Source organism: Sebastes fasciatus, chromosome 18, assembly GCF_043250625.1.
Source record: "Sebastes fasciatus isolate fSebFas1 chromosome 18, fSebFas1.pri, whole genome shotgun sequence".
Classification (NCBI taxonomy): Eukaryota; Metazoa; Chordata; class Actinopteri; order Perciformes; family Sebastidae; genus Sebastes; species Sebastes fasciatus.
The window spans coordinates 29421956-29431955 of NC_133812.1; the positions used below are offsets into that span (position 1 = coordinate 29421956).

Consider the following 10000-nt stretch of genomic DNA (forward strand, 5'->3'; position numbering starts at 1 on the left):
AAGGGAAGAGAGAGAGAGAGAGAGAGAGAGAGAGAGAGAGAGAGAGAGAGAGAGAGAGAGAGAGAGAGAGAGAGAGAGAGAGAGAAGAGAGAGAAGAGAGAGAGAGAGATAGAGAGAGAGAGAGAGCGAGAGAGAGAGATTGCACAAAGCTGGACAGAACAGAAAGGCTTCCAGTGGATGAAACAAAGAGGCAGAGAGATCATGTGCAGAGGTCAGAGGTCAGAGGTCAGAGGTCATTGCAGCTTCCAGGAACCAGAAAACAAAACGATAGTGGGCTGCTGAGCATCTGTAGGAGAGCACTGGATGCAAACCGTCGTATGAGGATACGTTGCAGAAACACAAGACAGGAGGTGAAACATTTCAGATGGATTCATCTGGTATAATATTATAATATTAATAACTGCAGATTCTCTCTTTACGTTACGTTAACACACACACACACACACACACACACACACACACACACACACACACACACACACACACACACACACACACACACACAGAGGAGGTGAGGAGGAAACCATAGGAACAGATGAAGGCACCGTCAGCAGCACCTGCTCCTCCTCCTCCACCTCATCCTCATCCCCTCGGCCTTTGTCTCTCTCTCCTCTCCTCTTTTTAGTCTCCTCTGGATTCTCTCCTTCACCTCACATCCTCTCTCATCCTCTCTCCACCCCTCCTTTCTTCACTCTTCTCTGTCTTTTTCCTCTCCTATCCCTCGTTCCTCCTCCTATCCCTCATTCCTTCTACTATCCCCCGTTCCTCCTCCTATCCCTCGTTCCTCCTCCTATCCCTCATTCCTTCTACTATCCCCCGTTCCTCCTCCTATCCCTCGTTCCTCCTCCTATCCTTCATTCCTCCTCCTATCCCCCGTTCCTCCTCCTATCCTTCATTCCTCCTCCTATCCCCCGTTCCTCCTCCTATCCCCCGTTCCTCCTCCTATCCTTCATTCCTCCTCCTATCCCCCGTTCCTCCTCCTATCCCCCGTTCCTCCTCCTATCCTTCGTTCCTCGTCCTATCCCTCGTTCCTCCTCCTATCCTTCGTTCCTCGTCCTATCCCTCGTTCCTCCTCCTATCCTTCGTTCCTCGTCCTATCCCCCGTTCCTCCTCCTATCCCTCGTTCCTCCTCCTATCCATCCAAAAAACACCAGACTATCACCAGGAGACCGATGTTCGTGTCCCGTCTGAAACTAAAAATCAACATTGATTTATTTGTAACGTAACTTCAGTGCTTCAGTAACACCACCTCCGTAGTTATTTCAACACAAACCAGCATCTTTTCCTAAACCTAACCAAGTAGTTCTGTTGATTAAACCTAACCAAGTAGTTCTGTTGATTAAACCTAACCAAGTAGTTCTGTTGATTAAACCTAATGAAGTTGTTTCCTGTGAAGACAGACGTTTATTTTGAAAAAGACTGTACGCACGTAACGAGCTTCCTCTAACGACATTCTCACGAAGACGAAGGAAACAGGAATAACTTCAGCCCCGACCTCGTCCCTACGCCGTATTCAGCCCCGACCTCGTCCCTACGCCGTATTCAGCCCCGACCTCGTCCCTACGCCGTATTCAGCCCCGACCTCGTCCCTACGCCGTCTTCAGCCCCGACCTCGTCCCTACGCCGTCTTCAGCCCCGACCTCGTCCCTACGCCGTCTTCAGCCCCGACCTCGTCCCTACGCCGTCTTCAGCCCCGACCTCGTCCCTACGCCGTATTCAGCCCCGACCTCGTCCCTACGCCGTCTTCAGCCCCGACCTCGTCCCTACGCCGTCTTCAGCCCCGACCTCGTCCCTACGCCGTATTCAGCCCCGACCTCGTCCCTACGCCGTCTTCAGCCCCGACCTCGTCCCTACGCCGTCTTCAGCCCCGACCTCGTCCCTACGCCGTCTTCAGCCCCGACCTCGTCCCTACGCCGTATTCAGCCCCGACCTCGTCCCTACGCCGTCTTCAGCCCCGACCTCGTCCCTACGCCGTCTTCAGCCCCGACCTCGTCCCTACGCCGTATTCAGCCCCGACCTCGTCCCTACGCCGTATTCAGCCCCGACCTCGTCCCTACGCCGTCTTCAGCCCCGACCTCGTCCCTACGCCGTATTCAGCCCCGACCTCGTCCCTACGCCGTCTTCAGCCCCGACCTCGTCCCTACGCCGTATTCAGCCCCGACCTCGTCCCTACGCCGTCTTCAGCCCCGACCTCGTCCCTACGCCGTCTTCAGCCCCGACCTCGTCCCTACGCCGTCTTCAGCCCCGACCTCGTCCCTACGCCGTATTCAGCCCCGACCTCGTCCCTACGCCGTCTTCAGCCCCGACCTCGTCCCTACGCCGTCTTCAGCCCCGACCTCGTCCCTACGCCGTCTTCAGCCCCGACCTCGTCTCTACGCCGTATTCAGCCCCGACCTCGTCCCTAAACGGTCTTCAGCCCCGACCTCGTCCCTACGCCGTATTCAGCCCCGACCTCGTCCCTACGCCGTCTTCAGCCCCGACCTCGTCCCTACGCCGTATTCAGCCCCGACCTCGTCCCTACGCCGTATTCAGCCCCGACCTCGTCCCTACGCCGTATTCAGCCCCGACCTCGTCCCTAAACGGTCTTCAGCCCCGACCTCGTCCCTACGCCGTCTTCAGCCCCGACCTCGTCCCTACGCCGTCTTCAGCCCCGACCTCGTCCCTACGCCGTCTTCAGCCCCGACCTCGTCCCTAAACGGTCTTCAGCCCCGACCTCGTCCCTACGCCGTCTTCAGCCCCGACCTCGTCCCTACGCCGTCTTCAGCCCCGACCTCGTCCCTACGCCGTCTTCAGCCCCGACCTCGTCCCTACGCCGTCTTCAGCCCCGACCTCGTCCCTAAACGGTCTTCAGCCCCGACCTCGTCCCTACGCCGTCTTCAGCCCCGACCTCGTCCCTACGCCGTCTTCAGCCCCGACCTCGTCCCTACGCCGTCTTCAGCCCCGACCTCGTCCCTACGCCGTATTCAGCCCCGACCTCGTCCCTACGCCGTATTCAGCCCCGACCTCGTCCCTACGCCGTATTCAGCCCCGACCTCGTCCCTAAACGGTCTTCAGCCCCGACCTCGTCCCTACGCCGTCTTCAGCCCCGACCTCGTCCCTACGCCGTATTCAGCCCCGACCTCGTCCCTAAACGGTCTTCAGCCCCGACCTCGTCCCTACGCCGTCTTCAGCCCCGACCTCGTCCCTACGCCGTCTTCAGCCCCGACCTCGTCCCTACGCCGTCTTCAGCCCCGACCTCGTCCCTACGCCGTCTTCAGCCCCGACCTCGTCCCTAAACGGTCTTCAGCCCCGACCTCGTCCCTACGCCGTCTTCAGCCCCGACCTCGTCCCTAAACGGTCTTCAGCCCCGACCTCGTCCCTACGCCGTCTTCAGCCCCGACCTCGTCCCTACGCCGTCTTCAGCCCCGACCTCGTCCCTACGCCGTCTTCAGCCCCGACCTCGTCCCTACGCCGTCTTCAGCCCCGACCTCGTCCCTACGCCGTCTTCAGCCCCGACCTCGTCCCTAAACGGTCTTCAGCCCCGACCTCGTCCCTACGCCGTCTTCAGCCCCGACCTCGTCCCTACGCCGTCTTCAGCCCCGACCTCGTCCCTACGCCGTCTTCAGCCCCGACCTCGTCCCTACGCCGTCTTCAGCCCCGACCTCGTCCCTACGCCGTCTTCAGCGGACTTTGACACATCAAAAACAAATGTAATCTGGGAGAAATAATGTTTCTCTTGAAACGTAATTGAAACGTAATGTCGTCACTTCAGGGAATTCACACAATGAAATACATTTTCTTTTAAAAATGTGAAAAGAAAAGAAGAAGCAAACTGTCAGATTATGATCTGAAGAGAAACGGCAGAAAAATAATGACGATGATTGCAAATAAAATAATAATAAATAAGTACGAAGCAGCTGGACACATCTGGATTAAACACGAAGGCAGAGCAGCCTCGGAGGTTATTGATTTACATTTTTTTGTGGACATATTTATGCTTTTCTTTTCCTCTTCCAGCTCTCCATCGACTGTTCTGTTCCGTTTCTCCTCAAGGTTGAATCCCCCCCGACCTCAGAGATCCAGAGAGGAGAGCAAATCACACGACTCGGCCTCCTCACCGCCAAACACAAAGACACCACATTCAACAGAGAGAGAGAGAGAGAGGGAGAGAGAGAGGGAGAGAGAGAAAGGGAGAGAGAGAGAGAGAGAGAGAGAGAGAGAGAGAAAGGGAGAGAGAGAAGGAGGTTGTTGTATCAAGCTTTTGTTTTTCTCTCCACGATCTCTTTGTTTTCTGGATGTCTTTTGACTTCCGCCACCTCTCTCTCTCTCTCTCTCTCTCTCTCTCCCTCTCTCCCTCTCTCTCTCTCTCTCTCTCTCTCTCTCTCTCTCTCTCTCCCTCTCTCCTTCTCTCCCTCTCTCCCTCTCTCTCTCTCTCTCTCTCTCTCTCACCCGACTCTGGTTGTCCATTGTTGGAACAGTTTCCATCTTTCTCTCTTTCTGTCACTTTTGATTCCCTCTCCTCTCCTCTTTTCTTCCTTTATCCTATTCCTCATTCTCATTCCATCATGTCACTCTTTGTCTCCCTCTTTCTCTCTTCACTGTGTCTCAATTCGCCGTCTTCTGTATTTACACTTTCTATGTTTGAAAGCGTGAATACGTTCACACTGAGAGGTGTGGTGAAATGCCCTCTAAGTACCAGGATGTTGGACTCAAACGGTGAAAACGTTGAGTGAGGAACGCTGGACACTTCTCACCCTCAACAGTCGCCATCTTAGCTACGTGGTGATATTTATTATCGTTAATCAATGAACAACACAGATCAATAACAGATATTGATCCAGAAACCCTCACAGGTACTGCATTTAGCATAAAACAATATGCTCCAATCATAACATGTCAAACTGCAGCCCAACAAGCAACAACAGCTGTCAGTGTGTCAGTGTGCTGACTTGACTATGACTTGCCCCAAACTGCATGTGATGATCATAAAGTGGGCATGTCTGTAAAGGGGAGACTCGTGGGTACCCATAGAACCCATTTACATTCACTGATCTGGAGGTCAGAGGTCAAGGGACCCCTTTGGAAATGGACATGACAGTTTTTCATCGCCAAAATTTAGCGTAAATTTGGAGCGTTATTTAACCTCCTTCATGACCAGCTAGTCTGACATGGTTGGTACCGATGGATTCATCAGGTTCTATAGTTTACTATGATCCAGTATCTTCACTGTGACTCTAAAACTGAACCCACTGCATCCTAAAAATCACAAGTTGCGTTAATGCGTTAAAGAAATTAGTGGCTTTAAAATGAATTTGCGTTAACGCGTTATTATTATGGCGTTGAATGCACAACAGCCGTGTGATTAGAGACAACACTGCCCTGTTGTAAGAACCTCGTGTACACTGTGTACTACACAGACGTATTAGAAATGAGACACAGCTTCTGTCTTCTCTTTGTCCCTGTTCCACTCACCCCCCACCTCTCTCTCTTGTTTCTCCTCCTTATCTTCTCTTCTCCTCTCTCATCCCCTCCTCTCTCATCCCCTCCTCGCGGTGCTTCTAATCACTCCTCACCTTTTTCCCCATTTAAAGTTACACTTTCTGTCATCTGTAGTTTTAATTAATCACGCGACTCGTTAACGAACTCTCCCCCCCGACCGTTAATTAATCAGGTTTCTGCTTTAATGAACAGTCTAAACTCGTTAAACCTGTTTCGCTCTTAATTAGCCCGTTAGCTCCAGGGCCTAGCGCTCCGACAGGACTATTAGGCGCTATACTACGCCTTAATGGCAGCCTGCGTGAGTGTGTGTGTTGAGATTACCTCACTCCCTAATGGGGCTGCTCAAATATTTATAGGGCAGGAAGCTGAATGGGAAGAATGATAGCGCTCAGGGAGACAGCAGACACTGAGGGAGTACACCAGAAGACCGATGCTGCCTTCAAGTGCTCCTCGTAAGCTCCGACTTCCGACCTCGGAAGTTGTAAAGATATGGAAAGCCCAAAGGGTCACAACTCGTCTCTCCTCCCTCTCTGCAGAGACGTGGATGTCACCCACCGGCTGGATCGGAAACGTCTCTGAACTAACCTTCAATAAATGAACCGCTTCTCTGTCGGCTCATGGACGGACATCTTCACAACATCAGCATCTCGTTTGCTCCAAAACACGAAACCAACATCTTCTCACTCGTTACTCGTGAGAGGCCCGACGCTTCAAACTATCAGCTCTACGTATCCAACTAGCGGCAGTTTTGGACGTATCCGGGGCGGCGTGTCAGTTTCCACTTGTTTCATGCATAGTGTCTTTTCAAAATAAACTTTTGCGTACGCAGGAAACGTGAGCCCTGATTACGTGGATTAAATACGACTTGATGTTGTGATATATATATATATGAATTACAGTGCATTACTTTTTAACGGAGTATGAGAACCATGCTGCTGTATCTGGAAATGAAACCGACTGACCGACCCAACATGTCCAACATGTCCAACATGTCCAACATGTCCAACGTGTCCAACATGTCCAACGTAATCACATACTGCTTAGAAATCAGTGCGGTCAAACACACAATCACACAATCATCCTGAGGAATGAAAGGGACGTTTACAGGGAACAGTTTGGCAAATCAAGTCACATGTTTGTCTTCCAAATGAGAATAAGTGGCCGGGGGTTTGATCCAATCCGGTCTGATTCTGATTCATTTGACCACTCAGCTTCGTTTCCCTTCGGGGACGCTGCCTGCAGATCTCTGGGAGTCAAACCATAACAACATAACAGCCAGAACTGTGTCATTAAGATCTATTTTCCTCTCTGTAATGCAGACATTTAGAGCTGGAGCTGTGGAAAGTTCTCACTTTCCCTCTAAAGGGAAAATAATACTGGACACTTACTGTCATTCATGAAGCGTTAGCATGAAGCCTCGGTGCTAAAGTACTGGAACAATCTGCTGGGGACGATTTATGTTCCCATCGGGGAAGTTTACTAAACACAAAACGCAATAATTCGGTGCAGCAATTGAGTTCAGCTCTGATCCCTGAGTCGCTGCTTCGACCTTCAGGCGAGTGAAAAGCCTCCGCCAACAGAGTGAGATCATTCCACTTGTTTCCAATTCTGCTCGCTGGTTTCAGGAATCTTCTGGCAACAAGTGTGAAGATGTTAAAAACAACGATACGGGCACATTGCTGCACGTGGATATGAAGGAAATTAGCTCATGATTCAACTAATCTCATGGATGTATGTTTTATTATAAGACAGATGGGATTTACAGACTCCTAATTAGATTAAATAAGGTGTCGATGGTTATCTTTAGCGACGCAGGATGCAACACGCGAGAGAGAGACGGAGGATGACGACATGTGTGCGGTATCCAGCCGGGGAAAGTTGAGGTGACGACATCACGGTGTCAAACACACCGAGACGAGCACGAGGTCAAGGTGTCGGGTTACACTGATGGAAGTAAAGGAGGGATGGAGGGAGGGATGGAGAGAGAGAGAGAGAGAGAGAGATGAAGAGAGAGAGAGAGAGATGGAGAGTAGAAGAGCAATAAAGGAAAGAAAGAAAGAAAGATGAGGGAAATAGGTCAGCATGAACTCAGCGTTGAGGGACTGGGTGGAACCAGATGGGAAACACATGCTGTGACACACACACACACACACACACACAGACACACACACACACACACACACACACACACACACACACACACACACAGCGAGCGTGGGTGGAGTCTGATGATGACCTCTCGACACCAGATGGAGGGATGACACTCGTTCCTCCCTCGTTCCTCCCTCGTTCCTCCTCGTTCACTCCTAAATCTAATCTCTCAGCTAATTCACTTTACTCTGTCGCTGTCACCTGCAAGGCATTCTGGGTATTTGAGTCCCAGAGAGAGTGAACTGTAACTCCACATGGGAGACGGAGAGGTAAACACCAGAGCTCCAGACTGTAGATATTAAAATATTACAGCTCAACTCATCTCCAGATACACAAATACTGAGAAACTTGCAGCTTCATGTGTAAATTTGAAAGGATTATACTGCCTCTAATATTTCCTTCGTCATCGTTATTTGCTCCTGTTCATATCGCCGATCTCACTTTAAGATCATAAATCATTTATTTCGAACAAGTAACAAATGATAAGCAAACAATGAATAGAAATAGAAAATGAATAGTTATATATTTATAATATATATATATATATATAATAAATGACTATATGTTCGAAATGGTCCGTACGTCCTACCCCTCTCTATAAGTTAAATAACTTAATGTTTATCACATATACACATAATAATCATCTTAATATATTAAATAATAAAATTAAAAACAATAACAGCATCAACAACGAGCGTCAAAAACAAGAAATATTACCAAAAACAATGTCACATTCAGCCCCAGGTTATAAATACTATGAAAAATACTGCCACGGTATAGGAGAGAAAATACTACCAAACTCATCTTTAGATTATAAATACTCCCAAAGACAGTTTAAGATTATAAATACTAGGTAAAATACTGCCTCATTTAGCCCCAGATTAAATACGCTACTCAGGTTCTGATTGTAAATTCTGTAAATCTCAGTTTCTATATTTTCAGCAAACATTACCATAGTTTGTATCTCGTATGGCGTATGAATGACACGGTAATTTGTAAGTCATAGCGAGTGAAATAACAACAACGTTCTTTCTTTTGGCGCCGACTGCATCCGCATCTGTATGAATACTGTAAACTACGCTCTGAGACCTTTTCCCAACTTCTGTTACCTTGTTCACGTATTTATTTTACACCCAACCATGATGCTTTTCCTAAACCTTACTAAGTGGTTTTGTTGCCTAAACTTAACCGCTTGAGGGAAACGATGTGGCGTTAAATGACACTTGAAAAGCCTAGAATGGTTATCTTGACATACAGAATGACCTTAATGTGGTGCTCTATTGATGCTCCTTCCCGTGAGATCAGGTTGTATAATGTATAATGTATGTTATTGAATGTAACTCCCAGTTTCTGTGGGGGGGATTTAAAACCCCATGAAGGAGCTCAATCAGCACATTGAAGGTCGAACCAGGTGAACAAAGTGAACGCACCTGTGTGGACTGAAGTCCTAAAGTCACAGACGAACCCTCAGAACCCTCAGAACCCTCAGAACCCGTCAATCTGTCCTCATCGTCATGACGCATCATTACAACAACAACAACAACTCAGACCTGGCTGAAATCACATCCTGTGAAATGTGTCATTACTGTGTGTGTGTGTTCATGCAGCGTTACATGTGAAGGTGTGTTTGTGGTGTATCAATGGGTGTGTGTGTGTGTGTGTGTGTGTGTGTGTGTGTGTGTGTGTGTGTGTGTTTTGGGGGGGCGGTGTCACGGCGTGATGCCGGAGCTCTCCGGCTTTCAGAGACGCTGGAGCGTGAAAGGTTGATTGTCTCCATGGCGATGAGGAGCCTGCTCTCGACACCTGTAGTCGTCATACCCCGGCAACCACGTCGACGTGTGGGTCCATTAAGCAACACACACACACACACACACACACACACACACACACACACACACACACACACACACACACTATGTCCACGTGAGGATGTATATTACATTAATCAATGATTACTGCCTCCTGTACGGCTGAAATTCATGTTTTACTTTGTGAAACCTCCTGAAACGCTGCGACAGCTGTGATGAGGTTTGATTTAAAAGATCTCAGATTTTAAACTGAAACCAAAAAGAGACCCGGGAACGCCCCGGACTCTGTGGATCCAGATCAACTCTATTATCCCGCACGGGGACATTGGTTTGGTCCAGACGTGAGGACACCAATAAGACCACAGTAAAAACAATAGAATGAACTAGAAACAATGAGACCACAACATCCTCACAACAACACACATTCAGACTGAGACGGATTCACAATAATAAAGTCCATTCACAGAAAAGCTAGAGAGCGACTCTCCTATGAGCCGGTCCGACCATCGGCAGCACTACCGGGTTTGACACTTTGACATGTGGACAGGAGGAGTCAGGGATGG

The 10000-nt window shown here is 49.5% G+C and overlaps 1 protein-coding gene across 9 annotated transcripts in view; it reads right to left on the minus strand.

The window, feature by feature from the left end:
• Window positions 1-10000, minus strand: part of hivep2a (HIVEP zinc finger 2a) — a 116035-nt gene that overhangs the window by 46128 nt on the left and 59907 nt on the right. The gene's annotated exons all lie outside the window — the stretch shown is intronic.